The sequence below is a fragment of the Mixophyes fleayi genome, chromosome 4, assembly GCF_038048845.1.
Source record: "Mixophyes fleayi isolate aMixFle1 chromosome 4, aMixFle1.hap1, whole genome shotgun sequence".
Classification (NCBI taxonomy): domain Eukaryota; kingdom Metazoa; phylum Chordata; class Amphibia; order Anura; family Limnodynastidae; genus Mixophyes; species Mixophyes fleayi.
In genome coordinates, this window is record NC_134405.1 from 200,056,987 (window position 1) to 200,073,267 (window position 16,281).

Sequence of the window (16,281 nt, forward strand, 5' to 3'; positions counted from 1 at the left end):
AGGCAACCAAAGTTAATTGTCATTTCTGACACAAATCCTCCCGCGACCTCGTGCAGCCAACAGAGGTTACAGCTGTCAAGGGCTAAGTTTATTGCTGTTTTCTTATTACTTTATTCCCATTGTACACTAGAAAGCTGCTAGTCCTGAATATAGATTTATGTCATAAGTGTTGACCTTCTGAAGCTATAATTCATATATATTATCTTCATGCCCTTTGAAAAGGTGAACACTTCCAGCCTTGGAACAAACAGCAGTGTACTACATACTCTGCATACTACTGCTAAACTCTGATCTGTGCACAATTAATGAACCACTACTACGGAATTTTGGGAACATTACAATGCCCCACAAGTATGGCGGAAAGTTGCACTTAGGGGTGAAAGCAATGTAAATTGATCCTGGGGCATTGTCCTACTCAGAGCTGCCTAGAGGAATTCAGGGCCCCGGTACAACAACTTCATGGGGCCCCCCCCTTATAGTTGAGAATGTAAAAAAAATTAAACCTGGTATTTTAAGGAGGCGCGACCTGTACAAAGTCTTAGGCTTTCTAAATAACATTTTACAGGCAGCGGCTCCTTAAAATACCAGGTTAAGAAAAGCAAACATAATGTGCAGCTTAAAACTGACGTCATCATTACCTGACGGCTTCTTAATTTGTCGGCCCGATCGATGCTGCTGAGTACTGTCAGTGCAGTCCTCCGTCTCGGCGCGCTGTAGTCTGCTTACTGAGGATATCTCGCGAGAGTTCATGAACTCTCGCGAGATCTCCTCAGTAAGGAGCTTACAGCGCGCCGGGACGGAGGACTGCACTGACAGGTAAGTGCTTGGGGGGGTCCTCGCGGGGGGTGGGGGGCGGCGGACGGCTCACATTGGGGGCCTCGCGGGGAATGGAGGGCCCCTTAGCCCAGGGGCCTCCATTCCCTTAATCCGGCCCTGGCTGTCCCCAACACTTGCTGCCAGAGAGAGCTGGCTCGGGTGGACTTACTCAGTCACAACAATGTTAGTCAGATATTTGTGCAAAGAGTAATTAAATTATTGTTACAGAGAGTATATTTATATTATAGACGTAAGTGAGATTTTGTGCAGAAACAAGCAGGAAAAATTGACACGAATCCATGCAAAATGTCACGTGTTGGTTCTGATGTCATTACTTATAATCTGAATAACGCAGCCCCTACTGTAAATTATTATGGATATTAGAAGATACCTCACATTTCTGTCACCTGTATAAAAGCATTCCCTCATATCATTTCTAATTATAAATCTCCAACTTTTGGTGTAACATTGCACACCTTGGAATGAACAAGTGATATACGAACATAGACCTGTATGCAATGTCTCTAAGCAAGAATAATAGTGGCTGAAGGGACCAAGTCACTGGAATGACTGCTTTTGTGTGGGCTTAGGGTGACTGCAAGCTACTGACAGGAGTGCATTGTGTGGCTCTGTTTGAGCAGTTATTTGTGTGACTGTGAGTGAAGTATTTAACCAGACTGATGACATGTCATTAGTACATCACATGTCAGGATGGATAGGAGGTCGGAACGTAAACAAACAATGTTAAAAACATATAAAATAAAAATATTGCTAAGTTATTTCCTTTCCCATGGTGAAGGATGTGGTTAAACACCAATGATAACAAAAAAAGTCAACAATTTAAAGACGTTTGGTGATTATATCTTTGTTTATTGCATTATTATTAAGCAGCAGTAATTATATACTTTTATTTCTATCTGGTTTCTGGAAATTTCTGCATGCCATGTTCCCAAATTAAATGTCCTATTCTTGTATTTATATATATTATCTTTCCTGTAATGTTTATCTGATATTCAACATGTTTTTTAAGTATTTCCAAATATAGAAAACCAGAAGTATCAGCCTCCTTTCCCTTTTTTCTTCTCTTTATCTGTTGGTGTTTTGATTGTGCAAATTCACATCAATGTTTTGCAAAATACGAAACACATTATCAATATTATATGAAATAAAAAACAGGAATATAACAAAGTTAGATGTCAGGAGGAATCTCCATAAACCGGCGGTTCCCAAACTGTGCACCGCGGCTCCCAGGGGTGCCGCGGGCCAGCCATATAAAAAAAAAAAAAAAAAAGAACACAGTAATTTACCAATCCGCCAGGCGTCGGGACCCAGTAGACTCCTCTCTCCCGCAGCAGCTGTCACTGACGTCGATATTCAGTGACAGCTGCGGGAGAGAGCAGGCTGCTGGGTCCCGACGCCCGGCGGATTGGTAAGTTACTGTGTTCTTTCTTTTTTTTTTCTTTATTATATGGCTGGCCCGCGGCAGAGGAGTTAGAGGGATCATGACAGTGGGGCAGAGGAGAGGCAGAGGAGGGTAACAGCGGGGCAGAGGAGAGGCAGAGGAGAGTGACAGCGGGGCAGAGGAGGGTGACAGCGGGGCAGAGGAGGGTGACAGCGGGGCAGAGGATGGTGACAGCGGGGCAGAGGAGGGTGACAGCGGGGCAGAGGAGGGTGACAGCGGGGCAGAGGAGAGTGACAGTGGGGCAGAGGAGAGTGACAGTGGGGCAGAGGAGAGGCAGAGGAGGGTGACAGCGGGGCAGAGGAGGGTGACAGCGGGGCAGAGGAGAGTGACAGTGGGGCAGAGGAGGGGCATAGCGAGGCAGAGGAGAGGGGCAGTGGAGGGGGACACAGCGTAAGAGGAGCAGTGGAGGGGGACACAGCGTGAGAGGGGCAGTGGAGGGGGACACAGCATGAGAGGGGCAGTGGAGGGGGACACAGCGTGAGAAGGGCAGTGGAGGGGGACACAGCGTGAGAGAGGGCAGTGGAGGGGGACACAGCGTGAGAGGGACAGTGGAGGGGGACACAGCGTGAGATTGGCAGTGGAGGGGGACACAGCGTGAGAGAGGGCAGTGGAGGGGGACACAGCGTGAGAGAGAGCAGTGGATGGGACAGCGTGTGAGAGGGCAGAGGAGGGGACAGCGTGTGAGAGGACAGAGGAGGGGGACAGCGTGACAGAGGGCAGAGGAGGTGACAGCGTGACAGAGGGCAGAGGAGGGGGGACAGCGTGACAGAGGGCAGAGGGGGCAGTATGAGAGAGGGCAGTGTGTCTGGATGCAGAGGGGGCAGTGTGTCTGGATGCAGAGGGGGCAGAGTGTCTGGATGCAGAGGGGGCAGAGTTTCTGGATGCAGAGGGGGCAGAGTGTCTGGATGCAGAGGGGGCATTTTTGCATACAAATAAATAAGTATTTCTGTCCTGAGCTAAATACTTATTACAATTTTTTGACCCAACTACTTCTAAAACAGGACTGCTCAATAATTATATTGGAGGGGTGCCTTGAAAAAATTTGGAGACTCTAAGGGTGCCGCGAACTGCAAAAGTTTGGGAACCACTGCCATAAACTATTACCACAAGTGTATTAGCTTCAATGGTATCAGCTTAGGGTGGCCTGAACCCTTAATCAGGCCCTGATCACCATGACCTTTCATCCTGTATTGGTCACTCTTCCTTGTTAAGTCTTACAAGTTTTTTGCCTACCCATTGTAAAGCACAATAGAAGCATATTAATGATTATTATAAAAAAGAGTGATGATATGTTATATTCAGGCTAGATGTTTAAGATGAGTGCAGCGAATATAAACTGCAACTAAATGCTCTTTAAAAGTACAAAACTTCTAGATGCACAACCCCTCGGGTTGCAGAAGGTAAACCTCGGCTGCCGATACTAGAACATTAGCATATTGAGAGCAGACTCTAGGAAGCTCTCGGATTGACTCATTCAGGTTAATGCCACACAAATTTGTGCAAGAACAGCAGTAGCAGTGCCAGATCTCCTGCCCAATGATAATTGTCAGGATTGGGTGTTTTAGGAAATAGTCCAGACTACCTTGACTTTCAATCAGACCAATAAGACCCAGCAAAACATGTGAAGTTATCATTTGTTTGGACATACCTTGGTGCTGAAATCTCTAGCTCTAACACTGTTAATGACAATCTAACATGAAACTAGTCTGCCTTGGGTGGCTACATGATGTTCTTTGTGTTGAATGATATATTGCCATTAGATTGTATCCTTACTATGAGATGATTGTGTTTCTAATTTGTGCTGTTTGGTCATCCAGGTTTACTAGATCTTCATTAGTCTGCCATGTATTTGGTTCCAAGTGATGTTGGCTTGTTTATACAAACTGCATTTATTTTTACTATGAGTTTACTAATAGTATTTAGCCAGATTCCATCTCTGAAAGATGAGATATGCAAATGTACCAAGAAATACAATTTTAAACAAAATATAGTCCTCAGTAGGGAAGTGTTCCTTTCACACCCAGAGGACGATGTTTGCTTTTAAACGTGATTGGGATTCCAAACTTTTTCAGTTCAAGGCACCCTTAGACTCTCCAAATGTTTTTCAAGGCACCCCTAAGCCAAATAATTACCAAGTAGTCCCCCGCCTTGCTTACCACAGGCCCTGGCCGAGGCACCCCTGTGAGATCTCCGAGGCACCCCAGGGAGCCTAGGCACACAGTTTGGGAACCACTGCTATATAGCATGTAACTGCAATTACCATTTGGATCTGATGGAAACAAACTAGAGATTATCATAAAGAAATTAATAATTTTTGTAACCAAAATTATACCTTGGGCTAGATGAAATGAAAACAAATTAATACTTACAAATAAAAATGGCACATTTCCAAGATTTCAAAAATAATAGAGCATATAAAAATATTCACCAAATTTAGACAGTCCTCTATCTGGTCACAAACATCTTACATTAAAGAGGGTATCCCTTAAGCTAGGTACACACTACAGAATTTTCCACCAACTTTTTATGCCGATCGATTTAACATGCGATTGATGGTCCGATCGCTCGGTCCATGGACTGCATACACACTAGCCTTGTTTAAGACGATAAAGGGAAGAGCGGACGTCCCTTTAGCGACTTTTTAAAGCCATCTTGCCGTGAGCAATAATTTTAATTTCGTACACACTGAAGCATCATTTGCGGGGGATGTAATGATATACCAAAGACATTAGCCTAAAGGGGCAGAGCTTTCACTATAGTTAACACCCAAAGTCGCATAAAAAGAGAAGGCTACACTGTCTCTTCATTCATTCATATAAAATAGAAGTTTAGTAACATACATAAAATGTAGAAAAACATTTAACTGCTAAAGTGCAATGCAATGAATATTCCCTAATAATAAAATCCCTTCGTATGTAATGGAATGCTCCATTCTCGGCATGCATCATCGCTGTTTGGTCCACAGCAGAAACGAATGCCCATGTCTGAGTGTATAAAATGACAGAGGAACCTGTTTGGCGCCGAGAAGTGTGAGAAGATGGCGAGTGATAAAGTGTCAGTGGGTGTTAAGGTTGAGGAGAAGGTGTCAGTGGGTGTTAAGGTTGAGGAGAAGGTGTCAGTGGGGGTTGCGGGTGAGGAGAAGGTGTCAGTGGGGCTTGCGGGTGAGGAGAAGGTGTCAGTGGGGGTTGCAGCTATGGAGACGGAAACAGAGTCAGAGATGGTGCTGGAAGGGCCAAAAAATGTCGAAAAAGTTAAGGTGGGGGGTGAAGATGCTCAAGAAGAGCAAAGAGCAAATCCATTGAGCCCAAGAGAGGTGGAGATGATGGTCAAAGTACTGGACCAGGACGACAACGACATTAAAAAGTAGTAGCACATGTAGTGTACCTGCTTGAAGAACTTTATTTCATTCTAGTGTCACATAAAAAAAATTATGTTACAAATTAGGCGTTTACATTGCTTTATGTCAGAACGAAGAATTAATGGTGAGAAGGCCTATTTAGATACCACTGATACCACTAATGTTACACCTGTTATCAAACAAGAAAAAACTGAAAAAGAAAAATATATAAAAGAAGTTTGACACAAAAGTTATTTCAGTGAACATGTGTAGACAGCTAAATGCTTTGGGCACATACCTTCACTGTTATAATAACCAAAATGGTGCCTGTTTTCCAGAATATATGGAGGTTAAGCCAGCTATTAATGCGATTGCTCCACAGGGACCAAAACATAAACTGGTCTTGAGCAGTGTGCAAGGTGAGAAAATGAGAGTATTTATGTCGTTGAATATAAATTACAGATATAGAAGTTAAATGGTAAACATTTTTTATGTCCTTGTTTCGTAGGTAAAGAAATCAAAGGGAATAGAAACCCAAGCGACATCAAGACCTGTTCTGTCACAAACCAGTAGCACCTTTAAAAATACTATTTTGTGATGAAGTGCTCTGCAATACTCTGCGCTCTGATTGGTTCTCTGAGCACGTATGGGAGCGCTCACGTCTCACACGGATCTTTCAGACACCTGTGTATGTAAAAAAAATTGTACTTTTTTTTCCTGCAATAAAAATGTTGCATGAAACCTGTGTGGTTTATTCTGGGTATTTCACAAATATTAGTAAAATAAAGTTAATATGACTTTATAAATTTAATAGTTTATAAAGGTTAAAGTTTATAAAGGGTAAATATGAATAGACTGCCAACATAGACGCAAAGGGTAATAACACACGTGCTTTATACAAGTGTAATGGTCTGCAGCCAGACAGGTGCATATACATCTATACAAAACATGTACTGGGACAGACATCAAAAATTTACAAACACGAACCCCCCTGGTAGAGGAAGTATCAGAGGATTGTCATGGATCGGACGGAAGTTTATACACACTACAACGGAAACGAGATTGGAACAAAAATATTAAACGGTACGACCAACCAAATGAGGCGACAATCGTCCATTTGGGCAGACTTTCGACCATCGTGTCACTACACACACTAACCCGACTTTTGAACGAGCGGTCGTATGTCGGCTGATTGAGCCGATTATTGGATGAAAACCGTGTAGTGTGTACCTAGCTTAAGGTGAAAGACACTTATTAGGTGATAGAAAAACAATGTATAGCCATATATACCCAATTACCAAGGCAGGAAAAAAAGATAAGAAGCAGTAAACACAATACATTGGAGGTCATAAGTCTTTCTGACATACCAGTAATAGCTAAACAAATTAACATTCAGAAAAGGGGTAAAGCATTTTCTTCAATGTCCAATTCAGCAGCATTAAGGAATTATACCTATTTCCAAGGAAATTACTGTTAAATAAACACTTTTACAATATCAATACTGGTCAAGAATATTTTTTTTATGGTGGAAGTCAGAAAAATTCTTAGAACAATGAAACCATTATTGATGGAACAAGATGAAACACCAAATAACATACACTGATAAGCCACAACATTAAAACCACTGAGAAGTGAAGGGAACAACTTGCTCATTAGAATGGACTTTCGAAGTGGTGGGTTATATTAGGCAGCAAGTGAACAGTCAGTTCTTGATGTTGGAAGACCTTGGGTCCTGGCATTCATGTGGATGTTACTTTTACACGTACCACCTACCTAAACATTGATGCAGATCAAGTATACCCCTTCATTGCAACGGTATTCCCTGATGGCAGTGGTCTCTTTCAGCAGGATAATGCGCCCTGCCACACTGCAAAAATAATTCAGGAATGGTTTGAGGAACATGAGTTCAATGTCAATGTAATGTAGTTGCTCAGCTCACAATATAAATCAAAGTCTTTGACGATGTCTAGATCTAAAATACATTATCATCCTGGAAGACACCTATCCTATCAGGGAAGAAGTTCTACAACATAGGGTAATGGTTACTCAATGATAACAAACACATTGAATAACAATTACCACTGAGGTTCCTTGATACATTTTATCAATGAACCTTGTTGCCTGCAAGGCTTGCTGGGCCCAGTGCCACTTAGAATTTTTTTTTCCTAACTTTTGTCATGAGCCGCGGCGGCTCCGGACACCGCCGCGCCTCTCTGCCCTCACGTCCCGGCCGTCGTCATGACGACCGGGACGTCACTTCTGGGTTGTCCCGGCCGTTGCCAAGGCAATGGTCGGGACGCATTCACTATATTGCGCCGCGTTCCGGCTTTCAGGACAGCCGGGCGCGTGCGCAAAGGCAAGAGAAGCCAGCTGGCTGATTGTGCATCCTGGGGCTGCCTTTTTCCCATTGGACCATGCAGGTATTTAAGGCAGGAAGGGGCAAAGCCTTCCTGTCGGTTATAGTTCCTGCTTTGCTGCTGACTAGCCTGCTTTGTTCCTGGTTGCTGTTACCATTGGATAGATTTCTTGTTGCCGACCTTTTGCCTGACTCCTGACTTCGTTTGTTTGCCTGTGCCCTTTTGACCTTCTTGCCTGGACTCCTACGCTGCTGATTTGCCTGTGACCCCTGACCCCGGTTTGTGTACTGGATATTCTGTCTGCTGCCGGCCTCGACCCTTGCCTGGACCTCACTCTGCTATTGCTCCTATCCTCTTTCGCTGGGTTCTCCCCAGTCTGCGCACAATTCACGACCCTCAGCTGTCTGCGGCCAAGTCTGTCCCCACCACTAGGGGCTCCAGCGAAAACCAGACTTCTGAGTAGAGCCCGGGTTTTGTGTTGCTGGCTGTGAGGGTTTCTAACAACTTTAACACATTACTATCTTAACACCCACTGCATATGGGTGTTGGGAGGATCTCCAGTGCTTTCAGCACAGGAGGGGTGGTCGGCCGTATTTTTTTGCAGGCCCAATTTACCAGGGAATTTAGCCATGTGCTGTATAGGTTGGGGCTGTTTTCCTCTATAATAGAGGGACCACATGTTTCAGGTGTCCATGTTATAGTGTAACAAGCCCAGCCTATCTATAACTCTCAATATTTGTCTCTCTTTCAATGGGACGGGAGCGTGGCCGCATCACAGTGTTGATGTGGTCTCACCACCGGTGGTGGGCCTAACACTTTTGAAATGCTAGGCTGTCCCGTGATCCCCTCCCCTGCCAACACCATTCGTGGGACGTGGTCACCGCTGTGTATGTGAACGACACATACCTCCTAAATGTCTGAAATCGGGACTGTTGCTTAAATTGGGACAGTTGGGAGGTATGCCTATCATAGCCTGGTGCTGGATGTGACTCTTGCACGGGGACCCTACGATGTTTGCTTGCCCAGGCTATTAGAACAGGTGCTTGAATTACTTTATAGGGAGGGGGGGGGGAGGGGGTGGCGCACAGTATTTTAATAATGTATTTAATTATTTTTTAACACAGCAAAGGTGATCATCATTATTATCACAGATCGTTGCACCAGGAGTCGTGCACCCACAACAAATATGTCTCCCGACAAGCATATCAGTGACTGTGTCTACCTGTAATTTAGTTGTATCTATGTGAACACACCCTTACTGTACACTACATAAGCTTGCCCACTTTGACTGATTTTCCTACTTTTTTTTAATTTGCCCCCCCTTTCCCCCTAATCCAGCACTGATTAAAGTGCAGCTGCTTGTGACATGCAATGGTTTGGGAAGGGGGGTGATGACATGACTTGGGGTTGTTTAAATACCTGGGGAGGGGCATTTTATAAATAGAGCAGCCTTCAAGCAACATGAAGTGTTAATTAAATGGTAAGTGTGATGATTACAGGCCTTGCCAGGAGTAGGAACATTTTTCTAAAAACTATCAAATTGAAGCATGCATATTATAATTGTTTGAAACGCACTATAGCAGGCATGCTTTTGATCATAATTTTTGAATGAGACAATGGCCCATTTGTCAAGAAAGTATTGGATTTAATAAAAAAGAAAAGCAAACAAATAAAGAATGCCGGGTAGGGCTGCACCCACGGTATTTATGCCCCTGCATTTACATCCAACCCATGCATAAGTCACTTGCTTCATTCAGTCATCAGCTTCTCAAATTATTGACCTGTCAATACAGTTAAGGAACGAGTTTTGTCTAAAGCCAACTCAATTGATTAAAGAGAGATGGATGCTAACATGTTTTCCCTGTAACATAAATGCAGTCCTTGACATTTCACTGAATGCTGGACAAATGACATGTTGTATGTACACATCTAAGCATCAGTTAAGCAGCTGAGGCTTAGCTTCATTACTGATACTGAGCCAAAACGATATTGATTGCACAATAAAGGGTTAAACATTGGCTTCTGAATAAACAAGGCTTCTCCACATCTACACAGCAGCTGATTAAATACAAAAAAACAATTACTGCACCCAGTTTATACTGGACGGATTTCCACGTTCACACCCTGACTGCAAACATCTGCCTGCTAATTATTTTGGGAAAAAAAAGTGAAACCACAAAACAATATGGAAATGCTTGGAACAATGAATCATCTCCTGGTGCTTTACATCTGTTAATAGAAAAATACTCAAGCAAGGCCACACTCTGATATTTTAATTGATCTCTTTGTTTAAAATCAGATACAAACGAAATACAGTGTACTCCATAACTGCAAACTAGAGATAAGTTGATGGAAACTTTTATGTTATTAATGTTTCAGGGAAATATTTCCAGCAATGCAATCTTCAAGTTCCTCCTTTGTATCTCCATTCCATACAACATTATTCCCCAATCTATTTTTTAAAATCTGCATTCTGCATTTCAGAGAATTTATAGTCTGCTAAAAGCTAGAATGACAGCAAAGTCACATAATACTGCTCTGTGATGTGGTTGTGGCAGGACTGCTGGAACACGGTAAGCGTGGCAGGAGGAAGCTGCTCTTACCAGGGCACCCTTCTTGCACCGGTGACATGTACCCACGTTCCACTTCCACACTGAAAATAGAGAGAGTATCGGAACAAGCTCGGGGCTTTAGGGGGTCATAAAAGCCCAGTGAAAGGCAGAGGGACAATGGAGAGCCCAGCACCGGCCCTGGGTTGGGATACAATAAGGGAGAAGCCGAGGCAGAATAAATATGATGGGGGGAATTACAGGAAAGCCACTTAAAAACGGGAGAAATATATTTTCAAAATTTCACTTATCTTTACTGCCAACTTTCACAGGGCAATACTATTCTGCTTCTGTGCCTCTCACTTATATTCCAATTACAATAAGCTGGGCTAAATTAGTTAGTTAGGTAAATGTTAAAGACATGCATTTAACAAATTCATTAATTGAGTCCAGATTATTACAATTTGAAAATATTTTATCAGACTATGCAAAGGAGTCAGGTTGGTAGTTATGTAGTTCAGATGCAGGTTGCATGATTTGCTAACTACAAATGTGCATCTGACAGTGGATACATGCAACATGTATTGGGAAACCAGATCAAACATCTAATTCTGGACACATGAAATACACGGCTGCAGGTTTTACGATGCTGGCATGCAGTATATATGACTAGCTGATCTTGAAACCCTAGCACCGCATTAAACAAAAATGAGTAAAGGGTCAAATCTCGTTTTAGAGACCGCAAAAATGTGGGCCTGCAACATAAAGCAGTTTCCTAAGATCATACAACTCATTTAGCACCATGACACCTGTTTATAAGGGTAAGTGCATGTGGCTTAGTGTGTCAAAATGGCTGATGATTACATGTCCACAGAGGTGAGGGAAATAAGGTTATGGTTGCCTTCTTTCCAGGAATGTCCATGAGGCTGCTGCAACGCCCCCTGCGGGGAAAGACAGGGACAGACGCAACACAAAAGAACTTACCTTGTAAACGATGGTCACCTCCAGTCCGCCTCCAATATCCCAGCTGCGATACAATCCCAGCAGATCCGCAGCCGCAACCCATCACCTCCAATCACGTCCCTCTACGGAAGAGACAGAGATTACGGCCGTGCCTACCAGGTAAGGGCTGTCCGAGACTACTGCAAAGAACAAGGACACGGTCAGTCCAAGCTCACTTGCCGCCTCCTCACTTTGTTCTTGCCAAGACGCGGGAGACTACAGGCACTGAAGGCCAAGACTAGTCCGAGGACTAATCCCGCCTCAAGTACCTCACACACCTGCCGGTGAGGGCCTAACCGAAAGGAGGAATCAAGCGTGATACTCACCGGGACACTCCCACTTCCGATCCGGTCCCTCTGCGCCTTCCCGACTCCTGCGGACGACAAGAACACACAGCCTCCCTCTACGCTCTCAGTGAGACTAAAATGGCACCCACAAAACTGGACTGACTACAACAGCGACCCGACCCTAACAACGTTCTAATGGTAGGCAACGCAACTAAGTCAAACCACTATGACTAACTAGGTGTGGTGCACTAACGGAACTGCTCACTTACACACTACGGGGAACACCAGCTGGTGTTCACGGACTAAACCGGAGGGCGGTTCCTAACCTCCTCACCCAGGTCGTACCAAGAAGCTGCCTTCTTGCTATGGGGTCACACACAGGCCCTAAGGACCGGTTCTTTAAGCCCGGCTGAGGCTCAGTGGAACAGCACACTAACCCGCGGGCCGACTGCCGCACGGAACAGCCGATCGAACTGAACCGCCCGACTGCCTGTACTCGGGTATCTCACACGTGTCCTTACGTCCGGAACCACAGGTCCACCTGCATGGAACCGGCCTTGAGGACCCTTGATCAGAACCACGGCCGCCCCTGGAACTGCCTCAAGGTGTGCTGCACTGCCACCAACTGACTCAGCCACCCCCTCTGGGTACCAGTGTGATCCCGGGGACCTAAGGGACAGGAAAACTACGTGTGTTCTCCCCTGACTATGTGTATGCTGGTAACTACACTTGTCCCCACAGCACGGGTTAGCACAGGAAACCACAGGAACAAGAGCCTACCTTTAATGGGGGCCTGACGTCTTGCCCCTGGACACAACTACGTAGCACACCCAAAATACCGTAATATAAACAATACTCGCCGCACAGACAGAATAAATATACAGTACTTTGTAAGCTACTTACCAGAGCACACCGCTGTTAGCCAACCAGCAGGTTGCTACAGCACCACAGGAGCCGCCGCTTTACTGTACCTCCTAACTACGTGTGCTCACCTCACACAGGACCGCGCCTAGACTCACAAGGCTCCCACGCCTCTACCTCATCACCACCAGGGCCTTCTGCCCTTCACACCATGGGCCTCTGCCCAGATACACAGAGCCTTGTACTCTAAATAATGGGCCTCAGCCCCCTCTCTACCTCAGGGCTCTGAGCCCACTAACTAGGGCCTTGTGCCCTGCTACCTAGGGGTCCTAGCCCCTGCCTGAGGCCTGTGGCCTCCCTGACTGACTGAGGGCCTTGTGCCCTTAATAGCCTACGGGCTACTAGCCCCTAACCAGGCCCTCTGGCCTTCCTATGGCCTCTAGGCCACTAACTACCTAAGGGCCTTGTGCCCTTGTACCTGGGGCTCTCACGCCCCCTGTCTAACTAATAGGGGCTTGTCCCCTTTATCATCAATACTATGGCCTACTGGCCCACTAACTTTATCGGGGCCTAGTGCCCAGGTCCCTGGGCCTTGTGCCCCTAATTTACCGTGCCAACGGGCCTTGTGCCCGACTGTGCCCACGGGCCTAGTGCCCGAATTAACGCTGAGTATACTTACCTGCTCTGCGCAGGATACTCAACTTGCCACGCCGTCTTCCGGTCCTTTCTCCGGGTCTTCCAGACCCTCCAGCCGGCGGCGCCTCTTCTCCTCTTCGGCGCTGGATCTCCTGTTGTTGCTGGGGCGGGGGCGCTCTCAGCCCTGACAAAGGCTCCCCGCCAGCGATCACTGCTTGATTGTAGTCTTCGGGCGGCAGGGTAGCTCACGGCCCTTACAAGTGCCCCCTGCCGCCGCTGCCGCTGGTCCTGTTGCTGGACGTCTTGAAGAGACGTCCTCCCTCTTCTCCGCCGACGGACTTCTGACAAAATGGCGCCGGGTTATTTACTTATATACTTATATAGTCGCCGGCGTGACGTCATTAGCCGGCACGAGCGCTGATTGGCTCGCGTCGGCGCCAATCTTTTGAATGGCCGGGCGCGAGCCGCGATTGGCTCGCGCATTCGGCCGCTGATTGGCCAGCGGGGAAAGATGAGCCCTGATTGGCTCATCCTTCCCCCGCGCACGGGACCTGCAGGAAAGAAGCCACGATACTCACCGCTGGATCGCTGGACGGGTGAGTACTTCTCCTCTTCTTCCTTCCTGCTGGACACCATCGGGGACCTCTTCAGCCCCTCCAGGGGCACAGCGCTGGCGGCCCTCTTCGCCCTCTTCACGGGCACCGGCTCCAGCATCTTCTGTCCCTCATAGCAAAGGTATCCTAGGATAATCCTGAGGCTAGAGAGCTAATAAGGTGAAAAGTAGTAAAATAAATATAAATAAAAGTTAAAAAAAAGGAAGAAGAAAAGATTTGCCAACGGTGTCCAGGTTTGTTGTTCCAGTTGCATAAGTTACATATTTGTGTGATCAGACAAAGCATGCCCATGCCTGTCACCTAAATCTCAGCCTAAAGTGAGTCCTTTGGAGAAGGCTGTGAAAATGTTAAGGTCATCTAGAACCCCATTGCCTTACATCATACCATACCATCATACTAATGTTGTAATAAAGCATTCTATAAAACTTCTTAATTGACTTTCACACTCACTACTTTCAAGCCACACAGACCTTAGCTATAAAATTTTAACCAGGTCAATCCCAGATCTTTTCTCTGTGTTTAATCCCAGATCTATGACAGTATTATTATTATTATTATTATTATTATTATTATTATCATTTATTTGTTAGGCGCCACAAGATTTCCGCAGCGCCGTACACAGTACAAACAGTAGACTATACAGGGTGAAACAGTACAGAACAATAAACAAAAATACCGATACTTCAGAAACTCCAGGCAGGCAGATGCAATAGACACGGAGCAGAAGAACAGGTGAGGAGACAGTAGGGAAGAGGGCCCTGCTCATTCGAGCTTACATCCTAAGGGAGGGTTGACAGACCAGGCACAAGAGGAGCCAGTTGAGGCAATGGGAGAGAGGGGAGAATGAGCGGAGGAGATAGGGGTTAAGTGGATGGGTGGTAGGCTTTGAGAAAGAGGTGAGTTTTGAGTGCACGTTTGAAGGAGCACTAAGTGGGAGAGAGGCGGATGGAGCGAGGGAGGTCATTCCAGTGAAGGGGGGCTGCACGGGAAAAGTCATGGATTCTGGAATGGGAAGAGGTGATCAGAGTGGAGGAGAGGCGACGGTCATTGGCCGAGCGCAGGGAGCGGGCGGGAGTGTGAATGGAGAGGAGGTTGGAGATATAAGGGGCAGTAGAGTGGGAGAGAGCCTTGTAAGTGGTGGTGAGGAGTTTGAAATGAATTCTGTAGGGGAAGGGGAGCCAGTGAAGGGCAAGGCAGAGAGGGGAGGCAGAGGAGGAGCGGCGTGAGAGGTAGATGAGTCTTGCGGCCGCGTTGAGTATAGAGCGGAGGGGGGAGAGACGAGAGTGGGGGAGGCCAGTGAGGAGGAGGTTGCAGTAATCCAGGCGGGAGATGATGAGTGCGTGTATGATGGTTTGGTGGCCTCCTGAGAGAGAAAGGGACGGATGCGGGCGATGTTGCGTAGTTGGAAGCGACAGGCTTGGGCAAGGGAATGAATGTGGGGGGCAAAAGAGAGAGAGGAGTCAAGGGTGACACCCAAGCAGCGGAGTTGGGTGACAGAGGAGATGGTAATGTTGTTAACGACAATGGAGGGGTCATGGTGGGATGGGTGGTTGGGAGGAGGAAAGACAATGAGTTCAGTTTTGGAAATGTTGATTTTGAGAAAGCACTCCGACATCCAGGAGGAGATGGCGGAGAGGCAGTCAGATACCTGAGCGAGGAGGGTGGGGGAAAGATCAGGTGAAGAGATGTAGAGTTGAATGTCGTCAGCATAGAGGTGATACTGAAGACCAAACGAGGAGATGAGAGCGCCAAGTGAGGAAGTATAGAGCGAGAAGAGTAAAGGACCGAGAACAGAGCCCTGCGGGACTCCAACAGGGAGAGGGTGGGGGGAGGAGGAGGAGCCAGCCATTGATACAGAGAAGGAGCGGTTAGCAAGGTATGAGGTGAACCAGGCAAGGACAGATCCAGAGAGGCTAAGAGAGAGAAGGGTTTGCAGCAGGAGAGGGTGGTCCACTGTGTCAAAGGCTGCGGAAAGTATAGAGAAGTGACCTTTGGACTTGGCCGTTAGGAGATCATTAGTAACCTTAGCCAGGGCAGTTTTGGTGGAGTGGAGGGGCCGGTAGCCGGATTGGAGAGGGTCAAGGAGGGAATAGTCAGAGTAATGTTTGGCGAGGCGGCTGCAGACAATCCGCTCGAGAAGTTTGGAGGTGAAGGGGAGTAGTGAGATAGGGCGATAGTTAGCAAGAGAGGTGGGGTCGAGATTGGGTTTTTTGAGGATAGGGGAGATAAGAGCGTGTTTAAAAGAGGAGGGGACTATACCAGAGGAGAGTGATAAGTTGAAGAGGTGAGCGAGGTAAGAACAGGCAGTGGGAGAGAGAGAGCGAAGGAGGTGAGAGGGGGTGGGGTCAAGAGGACAGGTA